The sequence below is a fragment of the Mugil cephalus genome, chromosome 8 (assembly GCF_022458985.1).
Source record: "Mugil cephalus isolate CIBA_MC_2020 chromosome 8, CIBA_Mcephalus_1.1, whole genome shotgun sequence".
NCBI classification, from domain to species: Eukaryota; Metazoa; Chordata; class Actinopteri; order Mugiliformes; family Mugilidae; genus Mugil; species Mugil cephalus.
The window spans coordinates 25,100,561-25,122,330 of NC_061777.1; the positions used below are offsets into that span (position 1 = coordinate 25,100,561).

Sequence of the window (21,770 nt, forward strand, 5' to 3'; positions counted from 1 at the left end):
TTAGAGATGTGAAACGTAACTTTAGATGCTGATAAAAAAAGGATTTCACTACTATATGCAAAAATATAATCCGTACAATAAAAAAAAATAATAATAAAAAATCATTGCATTTTTGCATTGACTCTCCTTTAGGTTTAGAGATATGTCTTTTGTGTGCAAAGATAAACACAGTTTTATTTGAACCAAGTGGTGTAAATAAGCCAGATAATAAATGTGTAAACCATTATACCTCTGTAGGTATCCTGTGGTATCCGAAACAGCTCCTTCGAGGTATACAAGTTGTAATTTGGTGCCATCACAGATCAGATTTGTTTTTGATCATCGACAACAACCTTTCACTGGTTCTTGACTTGTCTCTGCTCAGATGTTAGTTACGCAACTTATGGCTTATGTCCCTTAGCACGAGGTTTACGATTACACACTATGACCACCTTCATAATATTGTGACTCCAAAACAGTTGTGATTCATCAGACATCATAGGATATGGACCTTCTGAGGGTGTCAAGTTGTGTCTGTCTGCTTTGAACAGATTTGAAATTATTGAACTATATAGGAACATAGAAAACTTTGTGTTGGTATTTTAGAACAGCAGTGGACACAATTCTTCATGAAAACGTCTCAGATGATTACTTGAGAAGAATCATGATGAAGAGGAATTTAACGAGCAGACAGAGTCCTTCAGACCTGCAACAAGTACCCTCCGTGGTGCTTGTGTTTAATGGCCCCAGAGAGGATATTGCCCCCTACCTCTGTTAGAGGAGTTCTCCTGAGTCAAGTGACTTTGATGGGCTGCCCCCTGAGCCCGATGCTTCTCTGGCATGGGAATGGAAGGCAGGGGCCCTTGCGAGGTGAGGAGAGGGATTTGTGTGCAGTCTATTGTTCCCAGCCTCTCTTCCGGTGTGCCAAAAACCCTTAGTCTCCCAATGTGCAGCACACAGAACAATACAACCCAGTTACCCCAGTCCGCTTGGGACAAAGGAGATATTCTGTATTTCCCTCCAATCTGTTGATGTTGTCTGACAAATGTTTTAATCTCTCCTGATAAAATGACCAAAAACACCTTTATTCTCAACATGTTCTGTATGTAAGCCGTGGACAATAACATGCATTAGAACGTAGTGCACTAGGATCAGTCAGGGTTATAAGGCCATAAAGGTCAAAATAATTGTCAAAATTAATTTAAAATAAATCCAAAATACATTACAAAATATTGTTTGGTTGCAGTGTTTTCCGTATGCTCAGGGTATATGGTCTGTGTTGAATCCAAGTCAAAGGTGTCAGTGTATGGATTCGTTGTAACAGAGTTCTTACATAACTGATGTGGAAAGACAAAGGATCGACCAGGAGCAGGACTTCTACTTACTGAGTCATTTTCTGCTTTTCGTCTGACATAAATAAAAGATTGACCGCATTAATTGAAATGATTCTTTATTTGTGTGATTCCCTTTTTGCTAACTGAACAGAGAATGTGGTGCACAAATCTCACTCAGTAAACATGTGCATCATTATCCATTCATTGGGATGTATTGTTTGTTTACTGTGGCCCCATTTCCAGAGAGCCCAAAAGCAGGCCGGTGGAGTGGGAAGCCCTGAACAAAGGCCTTTCTTCCCCACCCGCCTGGGCCTCAGAAATGCTCACCACTCAGCCGGCACAGAGCCTTTCACCGGGCTTTTGGCTGCTCATGAGTGACAGTTGAATCACCAAGAACTTTCCCAAGTACAGGAGCTGGGATGATTACACTGTAAAACATTATTCTGTTAAGTTTAAGGATACTGATTGTTGGGAAGGCTACTTTTTCCTTTCAGGATATGTAGATAAGATTTGTCTACATTTTTGACTAGAGAGTAATCTCACCATTTAAAGTGATACCTTTGAAATATTAACATAGGATTAAAAGTGAGGGAGGTGAAGTGTACTTCTGATGAACACTATCGACTATATTGTGTAATCCATCTTGTATCCCCAGTCTTCAAGAGGAACATTGTGTCTCAGAGTTTCTAATCACGTAGAAATGGAAGCTTAATGTATATATTTTAAGAAGGTGGTGGGAATTATTTGTTTGCCATCACAATGTAAGTCAATTCAGTTCAAAAATTTTATAGTGTCAATAACAATGCAAATTGTCCCAAGGCACTTTACAAAATCCTGCCTGAAACCTCCAGAGCAAGTCTGAAGGCGACAGTGACGAGGAAAAATTCCCCTTTAACGGGAAGAAACCTTGAGCAGAACAAACAAACAAGATAAACATACATCTGTCATAGATACATACATTGGACTGAAGACAACATGTAGATTCTGATGATAATACAGATACAAGCTGGTAGCTGATGATGTTACGTGACAGTTTGACAACATTAGAGCTAAGCAGGTTGGAGTACTGTTCAACTATTGGTAGTCTGCTTTGGCCTGTGGTCTTTCTCAGACAAGCGTGTTTAGCTTACAGGCAGTATTAGTTTTACTCCTTGGCTTTTAACATCAACAAATATTCCTACCAAAAGCTTAACAACAGCACAACAGCTCCAATATAAACTGTGGATAGTGGTTGATTGACAACCTACACTATTAGTTTGCCAGAGAGAGAGAAAAAAAATGTCAGCTAGCAAACTTCTATTGAACAACAACAGTAAAAATTAGGGCTGTTGCTCATGAACTAAAACTAATGTGTGCGCAATGCTTTGTGGGGGACAGAGGGGAAACTAGCAAGGTCGATCATTCCACTACATTGAAGAGGGGACCACATATGTCCGACTATTGTGCTGAATTTTTGTCATTTTATCATAAACAAGAATTATTTTTTTGAAAAACAAACACAACTAATTTGCTTGAGCTTGAGCACCCCTAAACATTGTCCCAGCACTAAAAATGGGCCAGGCATGCCTACGGACTTGCCTATCCCCTGATCTTTCCTCCTTCATTTCAGAGTAACTTTCTGGGGTGTTAGGTATTACAACCTATTAAGGCTACAACAGAACATCAAACAGTATTTCCTGTGTCTGTCACGAACCATTGCAACAGCTACTGTAATGGATTTGTACGTTTACATATGCCTTAACCTTAATATTAATGGTTAGAAAAACATTACCAACCAGAACACACATGCGCTAGCTAGCTAGTAAATCAGACCAAAGTGCAGTTTTACAGTGTATGAGTGAGTGCTGTTGTATGGAGGGCTAGGCCCAGCTGCATTGCTGGGAGGTCCGCCTATTGTCTGGGCCACATAAAGGCAGGACGAGCTGGGGACAAGGCTTTACAACTCAGCCCAACAAGCTGCTGCAGAGCACACACACTCACTGAACATGTCATTGATGCATCAAGAGACGTGGCGTGATGCCCCCACGTAAACGAGACAAAGATATGCATGCGTTCAATCACCACACGTTCAGTCAAACAAGCAAACATTAATTCTGACTTATGTGATGCATCTTTATTAATGCCATGCAGCAATAGTGAATAATAATCTCGTATTTATTTGGAATTTAGTGTCCTTTCTGTCATTGTCGTCAGACACTAGTGATTCATTATGTCGCTTCTTCAAGAACTCTCTCACAATAGCTGTTTTGAACACTGTGTAGTTCGAGTAAGGCTCTGACACATGGGTTCATGTTCATCCTGTCAGATGGGTTCATGTTGATGCCTGAGTGAAGGAGAAAACTGTCAGTCATCTATTGAACAGTCTTCTTGTAATGATGCCTATCCCCAACAAATGACTGCTTGCACAATGAACTAAGTGAAATGAGTGGTTCTGCATTAGGTCCGTCTATGGGTTGAGTAAGTGAGGTCTTCTTTAGTTCTTATAAAACCCTTTTAAATCCCAACCGCAATGCATACATAAACTCTGCTCATACATCAGTACTGCTCAGCTTTTTCTGTCCAGAAAAGGGTTTGTCAAAAGACCTAAAAAAGGAAATAAAAGGGGCATGGTGCTAAGACCAGGCAGGTGTTGAAAGTAAAAGGTGCTTTGAATCTTACAGTATGGCTATTTTAGTTTTCACACAACAAAGGTAGGCTTTGCTATAACATACATTTTGATGTGTATCATAGTCAATTGCACAGTTGCACAGAAAAAAAGAAAAAAACTACAAGGAATGTAACCCACTAACACCTATTGTCCTTGTATCAAAGCCTGATAGCTTATTCCTGTGTGCCATAAAGCTCCATTGTTGCCTAAAAATGAAGAACATACTATTATATATAGTGAGTCACCCTGTTGTGCTGCATTGCTTGTTAATTCATTGCCATGAATACAGACACCTATACAATTTTGCTGCCATAAATGTGTCCAAAAAAACATCTCCATTTTTCAATGACATGGACAACTCATGATTTTAATAGGTGATTTATTTCTGTCTATATGAACTGTAGGCAAACATTATTCAATATTGTTATCTTATCAAGTAATCAGACCAATACCAAAAAGACAGCACTAACAAGGATGCTCATGTGCTTTTTGGTAATGTATATATTTTTAAATAAAATAAATGTTCAATGTTTTCCTCTGTATGAATGCTTTTTAGTTATGGTGCTGAAGCTGGGACGCAACCTAGCTAGCATCAAAAATTTGTAAAATCCCTAACCGTAAAACATGACTATATTTATGCAGCGTTCTTTCATTGTCTTCAGCGGCTGTATGACTTATCTTAATCTTATTTTATCTTGATTTCGAATTTAAAAAAAAAAAACAAACAAAAAAAAAACTTTTTAATTCATTAAACAGGTTGAATTCATTTGATCTATCATCCAGCTCTAAACACTATAATACTGTATATAAAAATGCATTTGATTAAAAGCCAGTGTTAAAAGCTGGCGCGAGATCAATGTGTAACTCAGTAGAAACAGAGTTTCCTTATTTCATTAAGAATTTAATTTAAGTATTCAAATTAATTTCCTGCTACCTGAAGTTTCACCAAAATATGCTTATTTCAAGATATCAGGTTCATATCAGGTCTGTTTAGTTTAGTTTATTATTATTAGTGGAACCACACAGTAAGGAAATTCTATTGGTGGGAGGAAGCAAGTCGCAACCTTTTCGCATAGCAGTTATGGTAGTAACCACACACTGGAGCAGCAGCAAGTGGAACACATGCAGACAGGTAGAAATGAGAAGTAAATACCTTTCGGTTGCATATTAGTTATTTGTAACCGTTTAAAAGTGTTCCAAAGTGTTACTTGAGACGAGTGAGCCGGCCCTAAGCCTGTAGATGTGGGTTTATTGTATGTGTCTTAGTGAGTTATTTTCAGCTAAGCTACTGTGGCTAATGGAGAAAGCCTATGTCATTTTGTCATGCTGCGTGCTAGTGCGTGTGTGTCTTAGTACGCTGGCCAATGAGCTACATGCACAAAACATGATAGTTACTGCTATATTGTGTTAAAAGCTTCATTACAGCTGCATTAAAAGGCACATACTCCAAGGTTTAAAGAGAAGAAAATGAGTGTGAACCACCGTTTTGTAATTAATTTGTTATTTTTGAATACATTTAATATATTTAGCGTCCTGTAAAACAAGGGTGGTGAATGATATTTTTCACGTTCATTGAGAGTTTACGAAAAGGTTTAAAATTAAGTAATAACAAAACTATGACTTTAATCCTGATTTTAGGGTGTAAGAAGTTTCATACTGAATTGTATCTCAATTTCAGATTTAAAAAACAAGCATAGAAAATTGTATGGTTAAAATTTTTAATAAACTTTTAAAAAGCTAAAAACATTTAAAAATATTCCTTAAAAAGATGTGAGTTAAAGCTACTGCTACCACAGAACTCTGTAACAAATATAGTGTTCACTGTGTTTTTCTGATATTGACTTAAATACTAAATAAGCAGGAGAAAAGGAGGTAACAAAATGGACAATCCGCCCCTACTATTCCAAAGAAACTAACAGAGCTAATAATCAAACATACGTGCAAAAGCTGTGGCCGGTTGAGAAAGGAGGAATGCCTGCTGCCAGCTCTGGTCCACCATCTTGGCTTCTTATATGCACAGGTGACTCCCTGCTGTGGCCAATGACCAGGGCCTTCCTACCAATCACCTCCTAGGCATGGCACACACCTAATTACAATTAAAACAGAGCAGCAACACAACAATTATATTATGATAACAGTTGTAACAGTTTTTTCAGTTAGTTATTTGACGGTATGAAAAAAAGGATGAGATATCATGATGACTACTAGTTGCCACACCAACCTCTCTGAGAGTTGGAAAAAAAAGTGCAGTATATAATCTAATATTCCTTCTAACTGGTGGAGGCACAGCAGAGTATTATTAGTATTTATTAAACAAAAACACTGTGGCTCTATGTGGCTCCACTTTCAGAACGTACTGCACAGACTCTGGTTCCAAAGTAGCAAATGGCGCTGCCCGTATTCCCAGTAAAATAGCATTGGTTTAGCCAATGCAAGGAAATGGGGACACATTGTCCATATTTATATACAGTCTATGGTTAAAAGAAACATGACTACCAGTTTGTAACAAGAAACTAATTTGAGTCCACATCCATCCACCCTGACCTCCTCCATGTACTGATTGAGTGGCTCTATGTCTTCGTTTGATTTCCTACTTAGCTCTCAGCATCTTTTCTGAGGACACTGTAGGGCCTCAACAAAACTTAAGTATGGGTGGTTAATAAGCTGCTCCCACAAACTTGCAGCAGGAGGACAGTTTCTGTAACACTTGCCTCTCTTTATATGTGGTTTTAAATAAATGATGTTGGCCCACCATTGCGGGTTCGTGGAGAATTCCTTCTAGTTGCTTCAGCTCATGGGCCATCAAGGTACGTCGCTCTGAAATCCGGGATGCAGCAAGTACGTTTGCACCGGTTCCTGCACAAGCGTCTTGGTTGTAGGTTTTTTGTATGTTGGAGGTGTCAACTGAAGAACAGTTTGCACTTATCCGTTCCTGCCTCCTTCGAGATTCTCAAAACCAGTAGAGCTTTAAAACTCTGATTTAGAAATATGTGCTGGTTAAAAGAATGCATTCATGCACATATGTACACTCGAGGGTAAATAAATTATGTTTTGGAGAGAAAGACTCTATGTGAACATAACATTTGTTATGTTAAAAGAAACCTCTGCAGGGCACCAATTGTAGAGCCACAGGACAGTCAAAATGAAAGCTCAATTTAATTCGGTAGCATAAACAAATTTCAGAATCACATTTGTAACAAGAGACTGGGTAATTCCAGAGCAAGTATTAGTAACTATTTTGTTGTAGTTTTGTTTACACAGACCAGCGTTAAATTTCTGGGATTTCTTTATTCCAGATGATACTTTTCTTTTTTTCACAAGGCTTTGGGTTATAAGGTTGAAAGAAAAAAATGCACATTTATTATGTATAACAAATAATATAATTTTAGAAATTGAAATTCACATGGTTAAATGTGTCCTTACTGTTTCAAAATGGCACAGACATCACTTGTAACAAGGAACAGGTTGTACCTGTAAATTTTAATTTAGATAGATACATAGGTGATAGGCTTATTTTTTTATTTATTTTAGTTAGAATTAAACTGCTACATGTTTGCCTCTAACATTTCGAGATGTGAATTTGCACCTAATTTTCAGACTGTAGATGTAAAAAAAAAAAAAAAAAACAAGGGCAAAAAAGAAATGAGATATTCGTTCATCCTTTCTGGTGTTTTTTCTCTTGTCATATTATTGTTTCAGCACTCACAAAGCTCAGGTGATGCATGCAGCATGTATCCTGTGCCCTGCTTTCTGACCTGAATGCACATGCAATGGATCAGCTTGCTGCTAATAGCGTGAGACTGCGCCTGTGGCCTTTACAGTGTGCACAGAATAAAGTTCAGGTGTCAGTAGTTCAACTGATTTATAATGGCGAGTGGGATGTGATTAAGTGCTGATGTCACAGGATTCCTCACCACTCATTTGGGGAATCAAGTAGTTTGTATCCAAACAAGACAAATGGGCCACTGGCTGCTTGTAACCTTTCTCATGTGCGTGTTCCCTCCAATCATATGCCACTGCTCCCTGGCTCCGTGAGCTGACTTTATTTATAGCCATGCTTTGCCTGTGTGTGTTTGTGTTTTTTGTGCTTGCTGTGTCTTTTCTGTTAAGTTGTTTATACTTAATTTAGTATTTTTTGCCTTCTCTGTGCACAGTGGCTCACCCCTGTATTATTAACCAGACAAAGGGACAACTGAAGGTCTACTCCATATCTTTTGAGTCTACATATTTCTACATTATTCTGAAGAACAATATTAACATGGGTTACCCATCCACTATTGAGTAGTCCTCTAGATGTATTGTAAATGTGTTAGAGGTACTTACAGACCTTTATTTCCGTGCATATTTATTGTAAAATTGCATCTAAGTAAACCCTAGGGCTATAAGAAGTCACCATGAACTGGATCGCAGTTTCTGGTGCATCTTGTTATTAAACAGTTATGTCTTTATGTCAAAGACATTATTTTCCACACAAAGCAGGAACCTCCCTTTTGAAAAGTGAGACTGGTTTTGTCTTCAGTATTGACAAAAGAGAGAAAGATATGTGGTTCTAAAGCTGATGGGTTAGCGGATTAAGTTCATTAAGAAAATGTTGTACTTTAATTTGTCAATTTCTTATTGACAAAATGTAGCATGAGAAAACAATAACAGAATAGTAATCAGAGCTATTCCGATTGATGGGCCGATCCACTCTTAAAATGATCAGATCAGATTCAGGCTTTAGCCAAGCCCAATCTTTTGTAGTTGTTTATTTCAGGTCAGCCATAAATCAAAACCACGTCCTTATAGTGTCAAAAATGTCTGCTTCCTCTTTGTTGCATAGTATCAAAGCTGCAAAAAAATGAGCGTAGAAGAAGAGGACCCAAAATCATGTGACTAGACGTGCCTGCTGTGTGATAATAAAGTACACTCAGACAAAGGCTGCACCGAAAACAACTACAAACACTGAATGCTACGTTTTCTCAAGACAGCATCAAGTCAAGTCAAATACATTACAGAGAGAGTTATGGAGTTCGACCAGGCCGTTTCTGAAGCAGAGAACACAGGTTTTCCATCTCCTCGCTACATTACCATTGATAGCCCCATTCATTGTACTGTAGTGAATCCAGTCATACAGTGCACATGTGATCTGCTAGAATAGGTAGGATAAAGAAGGCCTTTATGCAATAGGTACCAAAACCCAATTCTATAGTCTGGGCTGCAAAAGGGAGAATTTCTCAAGTCTAAATTCTCAACTTGGACACTTCAAAGCGTCTATTTGCGAGAATCAATCACACATCAATCATCATCATGCTATATATATATATATATATATATATATATATAATGAAATAATAATGGAAGACTCATCATTTTCATACGGAGACAAAAAAAATTTAAGAAATACTGTTGCCTCTTCCTACTATGTGCCGCTTCAAATATGCAAAGTTGCCACAGTGCAGCTTTAGGACAACGAGTACAGCTACCCATTTAACACTGCAATACAATCAAATGTAGATAAAGATACTTTCATGCTATATTTATATCATAATGAAAGTTTTGTTTACCCTTCCAACCATGATCAAACAAACAAGAGAAGAGATGCGTTTTTAGCATGTTCTTAGATGAACAACTGCTTTAATTTCATCCATCCATGTTTAAATACCTACCGCGATATTAACAATTATCCAGGCCCAACATTACATTAGCTGTCTTATCAATATTAACATTAGTAAACAGGTACATAAAAACAGAGGTGTTTTTTGTTGCACGTATTATTGTGTTCTTTCCAGATACAACCACTGTCTCATGCAGTACTGTACTAGTTTAGCTCCTGTTGAAAATGTGCTTGTTCTGAATGTTTAGATCTTTATTGAGAATCTCACACTTGAATGACTTCCCTGTTGACATGGCATGTCCTTGGGACTCAATCAAAACACCAGCCATCTGATGCTTAGCAATGCTAAACCCGTGACTCCCTTCTAAAAGCCAGAGCATGACACCACATTACAAGCACGAAATTTAAACTGCAGCGGACTTGACCATGGTGTAACACTGGATACCTCATGCTGCCATGATAGCCTGAGAGGACATGTGTAATTACCCAACTAAATTATTAGCATATTTCACTTTTATTTGGGGGACTTTTACACACAAATGAGTGACAATAAAATTTTCTTTGGGAGCAACTCCTCTAAATTTGCCTCTAAATTCACTAGATACCAAACTGACCAACCATCTGTTGGTGATCCCACCTTCTGTGGGATGATCCACAGAGGCCCCCTCCCCTCAACCCATAGGGCCCATGGCCCATGCCCATTCTCTGATGAGTCACAACTGTTTTGGAGGCAGAAGGGAGACCTACACAATATTAGGAAGGTCATAATGTTATGTCTGACTGGTGTAAGTTCTAATGTTGCATTTTAATCTTGATTCTGTTCGTGTTCACAGAGAACAACATGCTCAGTCGGATCGAGCATCTACGTGTAGAAAACAATGTTTTAATTTACATGCTAAGAAGGCACACTGCTGCTGCCAGACACTTCCGAACAGCACATCAGGTGAACTGCTTGGTTGGAGTGTATATCAGCTCTTGGGTAACGTGTGTGTCAATGAAAACAAATCGCTGTACAGTTTTGCCCCCTATTCAAACTATAGTTAGTGTTCAATCTAAGTTCAATTAGATTTCATTTGTATACCTTCAATAACGAATAGTCTCAATACACTTTACAGAACTCAGACTTTTTGACCTCAAAATGTCAGACTTATTTGGGAATTGTACTTTTTTTGGCTGAGTTTATGTCATAATAAATTTATGTCCTTGCCTGGTGGTCAGACAAAATATCCTGTGCATGCCATGGTCCGCCTGACTCATGATGAGATGGAAAAAAAAATTAAGGAACACTTCTGAATATAATGCAGTGCAGTACACCACCATCAACCACTACGACGTCTGTACTGAATTGTAATGTATCACTTCTGTGACGTTTTCAACAAAATCTGAAAATGTATAAGCTTTGTAAAAGTACATTTAATATTAGATCCCTTGTCCTGAATTGCATTTGACTATACTGGAGTTCACACAAAGTGATCTATTAGTGTATAAGAAAATTAATTTTATGTGTATAACAAAGAAACACAAGTGTCACAAGGCCACGAATCTTTGCAGTATACATGTGCAGGTTGTTTTAAATGTAAAAGTGGTAGTTGGGGACCTCCAGTGGCCCATGGGCCTTTTAAAAGGTTTGTCAACAATTCCTGTGTATGTATACTGTTTATTGTAAAATCACTGACATTACAACCCACTCATGTGCCAGGGACTACTGGATCATGATCCCTGGACTTGTATATACTAAATTTCTACAGCACATTTGACACAGACATTACAAGATTGTTGGATGAGGCACATCATCTAAAAATAACGTTTCATCGTGATGGCAGAAATGTCTCCTCTTTCGCTGGAATTCTCTGGCGTGCTTATCAAATGATGCAGACAGCAAATGGAGCTCAGGTCTTTTAAAGCGACCTTTGACCTTTTCAACACCTACATTTTTATACACAGTGTCACGGCTTCCCTGACTGATGTGTCGACACCGCTGACTGTATATGAGCACCGGGCAAGTCTCCGAAGTATGTGTCAGTGTTTACATAGTGTTCACTGAGAAGCTGAAGTACATTTGTCCTTCTGGTCATGAACGGAGAGAGAAAACACCAATTTACTGTATATAGTTAATGGAATAGAAAAGCAAGTGTGTGTTCCGATGTCAGGAAATAACATTAAATTGATGCACCTCCGAAAGTCAAGTTCATTTCATTTTAATCACCAAATCACAACAGAAGTAATTTCTATTGTGCCACTTGGAGCTGGATGTCCCGATACAGTCACAAGGGTCTCTCCTCTCATGGCAAAGGAGTGTCAGTGATTAAAGCTTTGATGACTACTAACTTTAACAGAAAAAAACAATAACAGCCCACTATGACAATGAAATGTGATCATCTGATATCTGAAAATAACATTTAGCTGTAAATGCATCATTGCTTTTTTTTGTCCTGCTTGCTTCCCAGTCATTTCCTGGGCTGTGGCCATGTTGCGTGTGAACATGCATTCATGCACTTCTCCACAAAATTCACAGGTGCACGTCACTTTAAAATGATTCAATTCTTATTTAGTCTTGGATTTTGTTTGCATGGCATAACTGAAGCTAATTGTGTATTAAGGTTAGGTCTAGGCTAATTATGCAAAAGCCTGTCAAAACCCATTGTTAGTTTTTGTTGTTTTCATTATTCCAACAATTTCCCATGTATTTTAATGTTAATATTCACTTATCTTAAGATTCTAGCCAATAAACATTGTTAGTTTGGACTTTCGTCATTTCTTCATCAGTCAACCTATTCATAGATCGACAGATGGAGCAAATGGTTTATACGGCTCATGGCTCAGGTAGGAGGGCCCCTTAGAGGAATTCTGTTTCCGGCCCGAGGGAGATCAGGACTGGATACGAGCCACTAAGCTGAGGGAGGTGGTTGGGGAGGGTGGATGGGTAAAAGAAACCCTGTAACATTGAAGACCACATTTCCCATTTCTTGTCACCTTAGATTTTTTATTTATTTTTACCAGGTCAGAGCATAGCATTGCCACATGGTAAAGCAGATTTATTTTTCCATTCTGATTTGAAAGGCTAAAATAAAGGCACCTGGACTGAATGAACGAAGATGCCAGTCACTTGTGCAAGTGGCTTCTTCACTTTTGGATATACTGCTGTCTACTGAACAGTCTCTCAGTTAATTTTAATAATAAAAACAAGACCCAAGTTGTAATTATCAAGATTATCAATTACCCCAGTGGTATGGTGAGCTTGAGATTAAAATTATGTTCTGCTCATAAATTATGAGTTAACCCATAATGTTTTAATCCTGCTCTATGTTTATGCAGAGACACTTAAATCATGCATTCTCATTGGCTGCTGTGATAATTTTGTCATTGACACTGACAGCTGGTAGACAGGCCTTGTGAGTATTTCATTTCCAGGATATGGTACCTTTATGATATCTACAGCTTTTATTGAGAAAATTTTGGTTTCCACTTCGTGTTGTGGGGGGCTGCAAATCTGGGACAGATTTTACACTGAATGTGTGGGTGGCACTATGTGAGAAAATGTGTTCTCTTTCTCTCTGCTGGGTGTGTGTGTGTGCGTGTGTGTGTGTGTGTCTGTTAGTTACATACAACCCGTGGCACAGCCGGGTGGTGGAATGATGGGGCCCACACACGCTGGAACTTCTCAATTATTCCAGTTATGTGTACTCTACAAAGACTTCATCACACGGTGTTTCAGGGAAGTTTTCACACTGCTAGGTGAATCAAAATGCCAGTGACACCCATCCTGGCCCGGATGTCATCTGAGAATAAACAGGGTGTCAGTCTGGCTGTGCTCCTGCTGCCTGCAGACAGCCTCTGTCAGCGTCAGACCAGGAAATGCCACCTCTCTGCTGACAGCTGCCTGTGCCGCACTCACACCGGCACCCGCAGGGAGAGCCCGGCAGCTCCCCACCCGGCTCTGTGCGCCGCCACGTTAAGTACAGATCCCCAAAACCTGCCGTGCGCCGCCCTGACAGCACTTCACTATATATCTAAATAGAGCAGGAGCCCAGCGTGTCCCAGGGAAACTTTTACATTCGCCTCCATTCAGGGAGGATTTGTCACCTGGGAAGGAGGATAATGAAGCACTGTTTCTTCTCTGGTTGTTCAAGGCAGTCCTTTCCTGCAGACACGGTAATGGCTGGATTGGATTAAATGAGCTCTCCTCCTTGTCTGTCAAGGTGAGATCTGTGAAACGTTTGGGTTTTGTTTTAAGCTGCAAGGGTATTAAATGAATATGATTAAGGCGCAAAATAAAAAAAAAAAAAAAGACTCCAGTCTCCGAGTGAAGACACTGGTTATAGATAGTTTTAGTCATAACCAACCCAAAGTTAAATCCTAACATTCTACATGTTCGGTTCAATGTCCAAATCTTATCTCATCTCATCTTGTACTACCACTTATCCTCACTAGGGTCGCAGGGGTTACTGTAACCTATCCCAGCTGTCATCGGGCGAGATGTGGGGTACACCCTGGAGACGTCCAAATCTTATCAATATGTTTTAAATACAAAATACTGCACATCAAATACAACATTAATTTAAATAGATATTTACTGGTCTTGTTTCCCTAATATATACTGATAAGCATTGTGTACGTTCATATTGGAACAAAATTGACAGTGGCCACAAGGTTCAAGACACAGTCTTGGTTCTGATGTGTGAAGTTCTACATGACGATGTGAGTAAATGGGTACATATGTCAATTGTATCAGATCAATCAATAGTTTTGGAACAACAGAGATGAAATACATCGAGGAGGTTCAGAAACCGGTGAAAGCTTCAGTCGTGAATGTTGAAAGTGAAACAGGAGGTAGAAACAAAAATTAGCCCGACTGGCAAGAAAGGTACAGCACCAAGTAATGTTTGGGGGGTTCAGCGGAGGTATAAACCGCACTTGACTGTAAAGCATTTTGAGTACTAATAGTATTCGGGGTGGGGGGTTGCCTGAACAAACCACTAACACCTCCTGACTAGTCAAGCCATGTCTCTTCTCTAAACTCAGTTGTCCAGTCGTATCTATCGCCAAGACAATAGCAGCAGATCATACATCCTATCTATTAACGCCACACTTCTAGCTTACATTTGCAGATAAGCTCGGTTCTGATTAATGTAATTCGGCTGACACTGTAACGTCAAAACCATACATTAAAAGGACTAAGTTTCATCAGCTAAGTCCATATAGAGCCTGATGTGCTGCTACCCGGGAGTAGTAAACAACAAGGCGCGTTAACGGCTAACGCTTCTCAATTCACTTATCATTGATAGCGGCAAACAGCTAGCGCCTTTCCACAACATATTCCTCACCAATGCCAGTTCATATATGTGTCTCCAAACACGAGGGCTGAAGAGTCATGCCAACAGCAGTTCTGGGACTGCAAGTTTAGACACCTTATTGCCGACTCCAAAGCACTTCTAACTGAGGGCTGATAGTGACTTGCTGTTGGAAATAAAATTAAGAAAATTAAAAAAAATATTTACTCACCAAGTAAAGTTAATCCAACCTTGACCTTCACTCCTTGCAGTCTGTCCCTGGCTGTTGCTGGTGCAGTCTGGCAGCATAAAATGGCTGCTGGTCACTTTCTCTGCTTTAATGCATGCACATGTGATAGGAAGCTGCAACTTAATATTATAATACAATATTAAGTTTCGCTAACTTAATACTTTTCCTTGTTAAGTGGAGGCAGAAATGCTTATCCAAAATCAATATATTTCTGAGTTAAGACAACTTTCTTTATTTTTAATTTTGATCAACTTCTTGAAATAAGTTATCAAGTTAATAAAACAATGGACATGTAACAAATTGTATTTTTTAGTCTGAAAAATCTTATGTTTTGAAGTCATACTAACTAACCTCCTGAATCATTTCTTAGAGTGTAGTATGATATTGTTATGGAGCAGAGAAAGGTTTTCAAAAATGGTTTGGAAGACTCCAACTCATGATGTGATGAACAGAATTACAACAGAATTGCAAGTGAAAGTCGGTTATTAACTGCAACGATGAAGATTTGTAATTTTAAGTGTTTTAGTTCAAAATACATTTATCCTTAATTACTCTGTGTCTACTTTCTCTGTGATCAGTCTATGCAAGGTGATTCATTTTTGACTATTTATTTAAATGCCATTTGTTTTTTTTCTTTTGCAAAAAGTCTGCCTGTGCACCTTGACGTGGCTTCCATCAGAAGTAGATAGGTTAAGTACTTTCAGCACCATGGGGGTCTACTTCAGGAAGGATTCTGAAACACTCTGTGTCACTTCTGATGGAATCACAATCTTAATCTAGACTCCAGCATGTTGCAGCCGTAACATGACAGAGCCACCCCTTGGAGAATTTAGGAGACACATTGAAATTCTGTCTATTTACTGCCATTTCAATTGCAAGTAACAGTGACTACATTAGTTGTTCCGGTGCATTTTATCTGCATCCTGTTTTGTACCTGTAGTACATTTATGTGAAAATGATATGTTTTATATAAAACACACTGCCATTTGCTTTGCACAAATCAGAATGTTAAATAGTTAAACATTTAGAAATTACAAAGGCATAATAACTGCATGTCTCAGTGTTTGGTTAGAAATTGTGAGCAGATACCCTCTCCTTAGTAAGCTACTTTAAAATAACTTCCTAAATGCTCTGTCATGTGTTTATGTATGTCTTCCCATCGGAGGGTGGCTCCCACTAATTGGTCTTAATTGTTGGTAATACCCCCTCGTCGTTTTCCTTTAGGTCACCCCGGCATGCGGCTGAGGAGATGCCTTTTTTATTGATGTGACAGCACTAAATTGAGAACCTTTGGCGGAGTGTCAAAGCCTAATTAATCACTCTAATTTCATCTCTTCATGCGTCCTCAGTCATTGAGTGAATGTGATCAGAGGGAGAGCCGTCTCCGTGCTAGCTGAGCCTCCTCATGCTAATTAGCTGCTAGCCCTGAGATGGAGAGGCCCTCAGGGTGAGAGGCGAGGGGCTAAAGCTTGGCCTAAATGGCCACATAATGACCAAGGGAACTGGAATAAGAACCCGGCTCATTTTCATTACATATTACATTCAAGTTCTCCACCCCCCTCTCACCCCTCGCCTGTCCTCTTAAACAAATGTGGCTTCTCCAACAAATCAGTGCTGCAGTCATGTTCTTCACTCATCAGACACTGTTAGCAGGTAAATTCACCTGAAAAGCATGACAATTAAGTTGTGGCTCGTCCAGTGTTCTCAACTGATCTGAAAAGAAATCTGCTGGATTTTACAGGAAATGTTCATTACGCTTTTGGTTTGAATATCTATTTTGTGTGATGAACAAGTACTCTTAACTGTGGTACTCAGCACGTACAACTGAGACCAAGCTAAACTTCACCATGAACCAGAATAACTCTAAAATTAACACAGAATAAGGGACTGTACAACATTTTTCTGGCTTTTTGGCTTCCTGACATGAAGCAGTGCAAAAGGATAGGAGCTCTAATTTGCTTATTTATTTTAAATATTTCTGAAAGATTTCTTTTACAATTCTTATACGTAATATGGTGGGCCAACTTAACTTAAAGCTGAACCAGTGAAATGAATCAGACTGAATTGGAATCAAGGGTATAACAATATGTTAGACCAAGGTTAAGTCACTTAAATATTTCAACCCATCAGGCGTTCCTGTTGGGGTGTTTTTCATTGCCAGAGTGGAAAAACCAGTTTTCATGTGTTTGTTGCAGTAGAAGCTGATAAAGCTGAAAACGGCCAAACAAAACACATGTTTTACCTTTTGAGTTCTAACCCATGTGGAACGTCTTTCCATACCATGCAAGCATCCTTCTTACAGTGACAAATGCACAATTTTCTTCTAAAGTCAGTCATGAAGGAATTGGATAACGAAACAGTCAAGTACTTGTAAACTGTACATAACGATACACACAATGACATGTTAATTGGACAGCTGGTTATGATTAATAGCATGTTTCATCCACGTCTGCAGTCTTTAGATCCATCCCCCCAGTTCAAAGACGAAAATTCAGAGAATTTAGAGGGCTGCTGAATGCTGAAATTTGGCACCGTTCCTGCATATTAAACTTTACAGGGCCCAGTGTTTCTATATTGCCTGTCATGTGTTGTTAAGACTGGCCTCTCTCTATTAAAGCCTTCATCGCACCACTTTATACGAGTGTGTGGGTACATCTGGCCAACGTATTTGGCGTCCTGCGTAGATTCTGGCTCAGACACCTAACATGAGACCTAAAAGCCCTCGGCACCAAGCCCGCCTGGCACCCGCTCCCCTGGGAAAGCTGGGCTTGGAGAACTGTGAGTCGGGACGGGCTGGTGTGTGTGTGTGTGTGTGTGTGTGTGTGTGCGTGAAAGAGAGAGAGGGAGAAAGAAAGAGAGACACTGACCCTTGCTCTACTTACTGTTGGTTGCTTGTAATGGTGGTGATCCAGGAATTTAAGCCTCTTCTGCTATTTTGTAAGTAGCTGTAAGTGGTTGTGCGTCACTCTGCAGAAGTGTGCCAAGCTAAATGCCTGAAATGCAAATGTGAATGTGCCTCCAGTTCCACAGTGAATAAAACCAGATCCCAGAGAGAAGACTGTTGGATGGCTTATTTATGCAATCCAAACCCAGGGCAATGCTGTAATGAGTAATAAAGGAACGTGTTAATATTCGGTTAATAACCTCATTGACTTATTCTTGTCAAACTCTTCTTCTATTCATATTGTTTTAGGAATTTAATTTACAGGACTTTAGATGGTTTCAAATTAAATACTTGCCATAGTGTAGTAGAGGATGAACTACTTTTACAGTCATGAAATGTATACTCTGCATTCAAACACCAGAGTACAGGGGTAATTCAAGTAAGTGACACTAACTGAGTATTTTAATACTAAATCATCTGGGTGTCTTCATAGTTTCTTAAATAGTCAGGGATAGTCACAAATTGTGCTCAAGTGAGAATACTGTTACTAACTTAGTAAATATGTATGTATGTGTCTATGTAAGTTAAGTGTAAATAGAAACGATAGGAAACTATTGCCAGGAGTGCACTGAGGACTGGCAGAGCAAGCAATAGTTTGGCGCCCTGTGAAAACTAAGGAAAAAAGGTAGCCCCCAGAAACTTCTAAACCTGTGAACCCCAACAGTGTATGGACAATACTCATACACACCTCCACCATGGGCCCCCTTCTATCTTCCCCGTGAGACTTTGTTTTCACTGGTGGGGATTGAAGATATAATGTACTGCAGAATCCTGCAGGACGTTTATACCCATGTGCTCATCATCCTGTCACGTAGAGTGAAAGTAGAGTCAAAGTATTGATATTTCACCTAAACATCTCAACCAATTTAATCTACAACTTAATAAACAAGAATTAAATGAAAGTGTCGTTGAAATAACTCTATCCACTTCTGTTGCCTTGTGTTTGGTTCTCGGCTCCAAATCCATTAGTTTAATAGAGACATATATTTGAAATAAAAATATTTTTAAAAAGAATCACAAATCAGTTAATTTACAGTACAGTAACCAAAATGTTTAGATGACAATGCTATGGGCCATTGCACAGTGGAATGAGAAATATCTGCCTTGGAAACCCAACAAAATCTAAAATACTGACCAATGATCACCTTTGCAATATTATGTATTACATATTAAAATAGCCTCTTAGTCTCTGTTTTAATAATAAAGATGAGTAGTCAGGCCTGTGTTGATGGTTGTTCTATCTCGTGCAGGGATTCAGTCAGAGCTGTTTTTCCTAACACGGCTGAACCCTCCTCAGCCGCTCTGGAACATCCTTAATACACAGTTTATTGTCTTAAGAATAACAATTTCTGGGAAAATAAAAACACAAGCATCCATTAACACACAGTAAATTTTTGGTTATGAGCCTGTAGTGTTGTTTCTCTGTGACGCTTGCCAAGGCTCTTCCTTTCCCTGTAATTACTGGATCAAATTCACATCGCACATTAACATGAAGCAGGCGGCCAAGTATGTTTTACTCCAACCCTGAGAATTTATAGCCTGAACTATGTTTTGTCCTTATATCACACTGAGATGCTGATTCAGCTTAGCTTGGCCAAGACATCCATATGTTTGTTTGACCTGACTGATTTCCTGGAGTGAGGGCTCCAACACACACACACATACACACACACAAACACACACACACACACACACACGTCCTTTATTCAGAGAGATGTGGTCAGTGTTCGGGGCAGAAGAGATTTTGTGGCTTGGAGTGTGTTTTGTCCCGGCTCATGTCTTCAAGCCCCTCACACCGGTGCAGAAATAATTACCAAGTGTGCTCGCTGCAAGGGACTTCTCTCTTCGTTTTTTATGTACACCCATTTCTAATTATGCACTGCAGGGAAGTTAAAGTCTGTTTTTCATAATTCATGTTTTGCTTACAAAGTCTAAAGACTGCTGTTCTCCAGACCGCTCCTTGTTAAAACTTCCGTGTTGGAACTGAGTGTAAACTGATTTTTTTTTTTAAGCGGAATATCTGCCCATCTTTACGATAAGCTCAAGTCCCTGCTGCTGCTGCCGCCGTGAGAAAACCGAGCAGCACACTGGCAGAGTGAGGAAAAGATGCTCGTGAAAACAGATTTATGATTACCCACTCAAGAAGGCTGCCAGCTCCTATCACTCCAGTCCCTGGCACAGATGCTCATTTAAAGTGATTGTGGAAGTGAAGTTTTCTTTTTAAATTGTTATTTTTTCGTTCTTTTTTTTTTTTAGTGACACATTTTTGGGAAGTGCTTGTATGTATGGTCCTTATGAAATCAGGCATAACTTGCATCGAGAAGTGTTGCATTCCACACACACACACACACACACACACACACACACATATATATGCACAATGAACATGAGGTATGAAATAGGAACTTACCATTATATCCCACAAATGCTGCCTTTTTTAGAATAAATGTAGCTTCATTCTATAGGTACGCATTTTGTACTTCACACGAACACGAACACCAACCATCCCACATAATTTAATAAATAATATAATAATCATACTGTCATTCAGGAAACACAAAATATTTCAAGTGTGTTTCCATGAAATGCAAAATGTGCCTTAAAATGATGTGCTATTTATACATGACCCATGGTATGGATAAAGTTTCAAGTTGCATCCCGTCACTTCAAAACTGCTTCTCAACTTTAGTTAGTCAGCCTGTAGTTGTGTATTTTCTTCCTTATTAAAGCAAGTCTGTACAAGGCCACCTTCAGACCACAGGATAATACACAGTACAACCAGATTGTTTCAGTGTCAAAGTAAATATGGAGTCGTACATTCTTGCCGTGACTCAGCTAGGAGACATGACAGACCACTGTGTTTCTTGGTCTTGGTGAGGTTCCTGGGAAGAAGGAGCCGAGACTAACGATCCAAAACACCCCGTTTACTCTGCAGCTCACTACACCGCTATTACAACCCACAGTTTAATTTGAGTGTACACTTTACTGAATGTACTCCATTGATTCAGTTTATACTGCGCTCCCAAAATTTCACAGGGTGAACAAACTTTATCTGACATGACTGGACTTCCTGCTGTCAAACATTGTTTAAATGCCACAATGACCCTTGCAAGAATAATAGAAATGAAGGTTATGAGGCAATAATAAGGAGTTCGGGCACAAATATGAGCAAACAATTGACCGGGAAGTCTAAAAATCAGTCTAAACCTAAAACAGAGAAGGAGTGATTTTGTTCTTATTGGTTAGTGTCACAATGGAATGTGGGAGGTATCATGTGATAAAATAAAATAAAATCAGAGATCCTTGTATTTATATTCAGAGGTGATGCCAGGCATTGTTTAGTTTATTCTGTTTTTCAGCTGATACTGCGTGGCCTGATATCGGCTGAGCTACTTTCTTTCTACCAGACTCCACCACAGCTGAACAGACTTTCCTCTGCACAGATATTACACAGCTGCCTACCCTGAGCCTGCTGCTGCCAGAGGTTTCTTCCTGCTAAATGAGGGTTTTTTCCTCTCCGCTGTAGAGGGAGAATTGTTGAGTCTCTTTAATGTTGTAAAACCTTGACCTTAAACTGTCTTGATATGACCCGAGCTATATGATTACTAAATTTAATTGATTATGAAAAACTGCAGGGCACGACATGCGATATTTTCAGAAACACTGAGCATGCTTTAATTGCTTCACTAGTGCTGAAGCTGAAGAACTCACTGCGCAACAGTTACATAAATACAATTAAACTAAATACAG

The 21,770-nt window shown here is 39.2% G+C and overlaps 1 long non-coding RNA gene across 1 annotated transcript; it reads right to left on the reverse strand.

The window, feature by feature from the left end:
* Positions 1–3,205: 3,205 nt before the first annotated feature.
* Positions 3,206–15,119, reverse strand: LOC125012880. The gene is made up of 3 exons (XR_007113333.1): positions 15,059–15,119; positions 5,899–6,046; positions 3,206–3,636 (listed from the first exon to the last, which is right to left on the reverse strand). It is a non-coding gene; the product is annotated as an uncharacterized LOC125012880 (long non-coding RNA).
* Between the last annotated feature and the right edge of the window lie 6,651 nt (positions 15,120–21,770).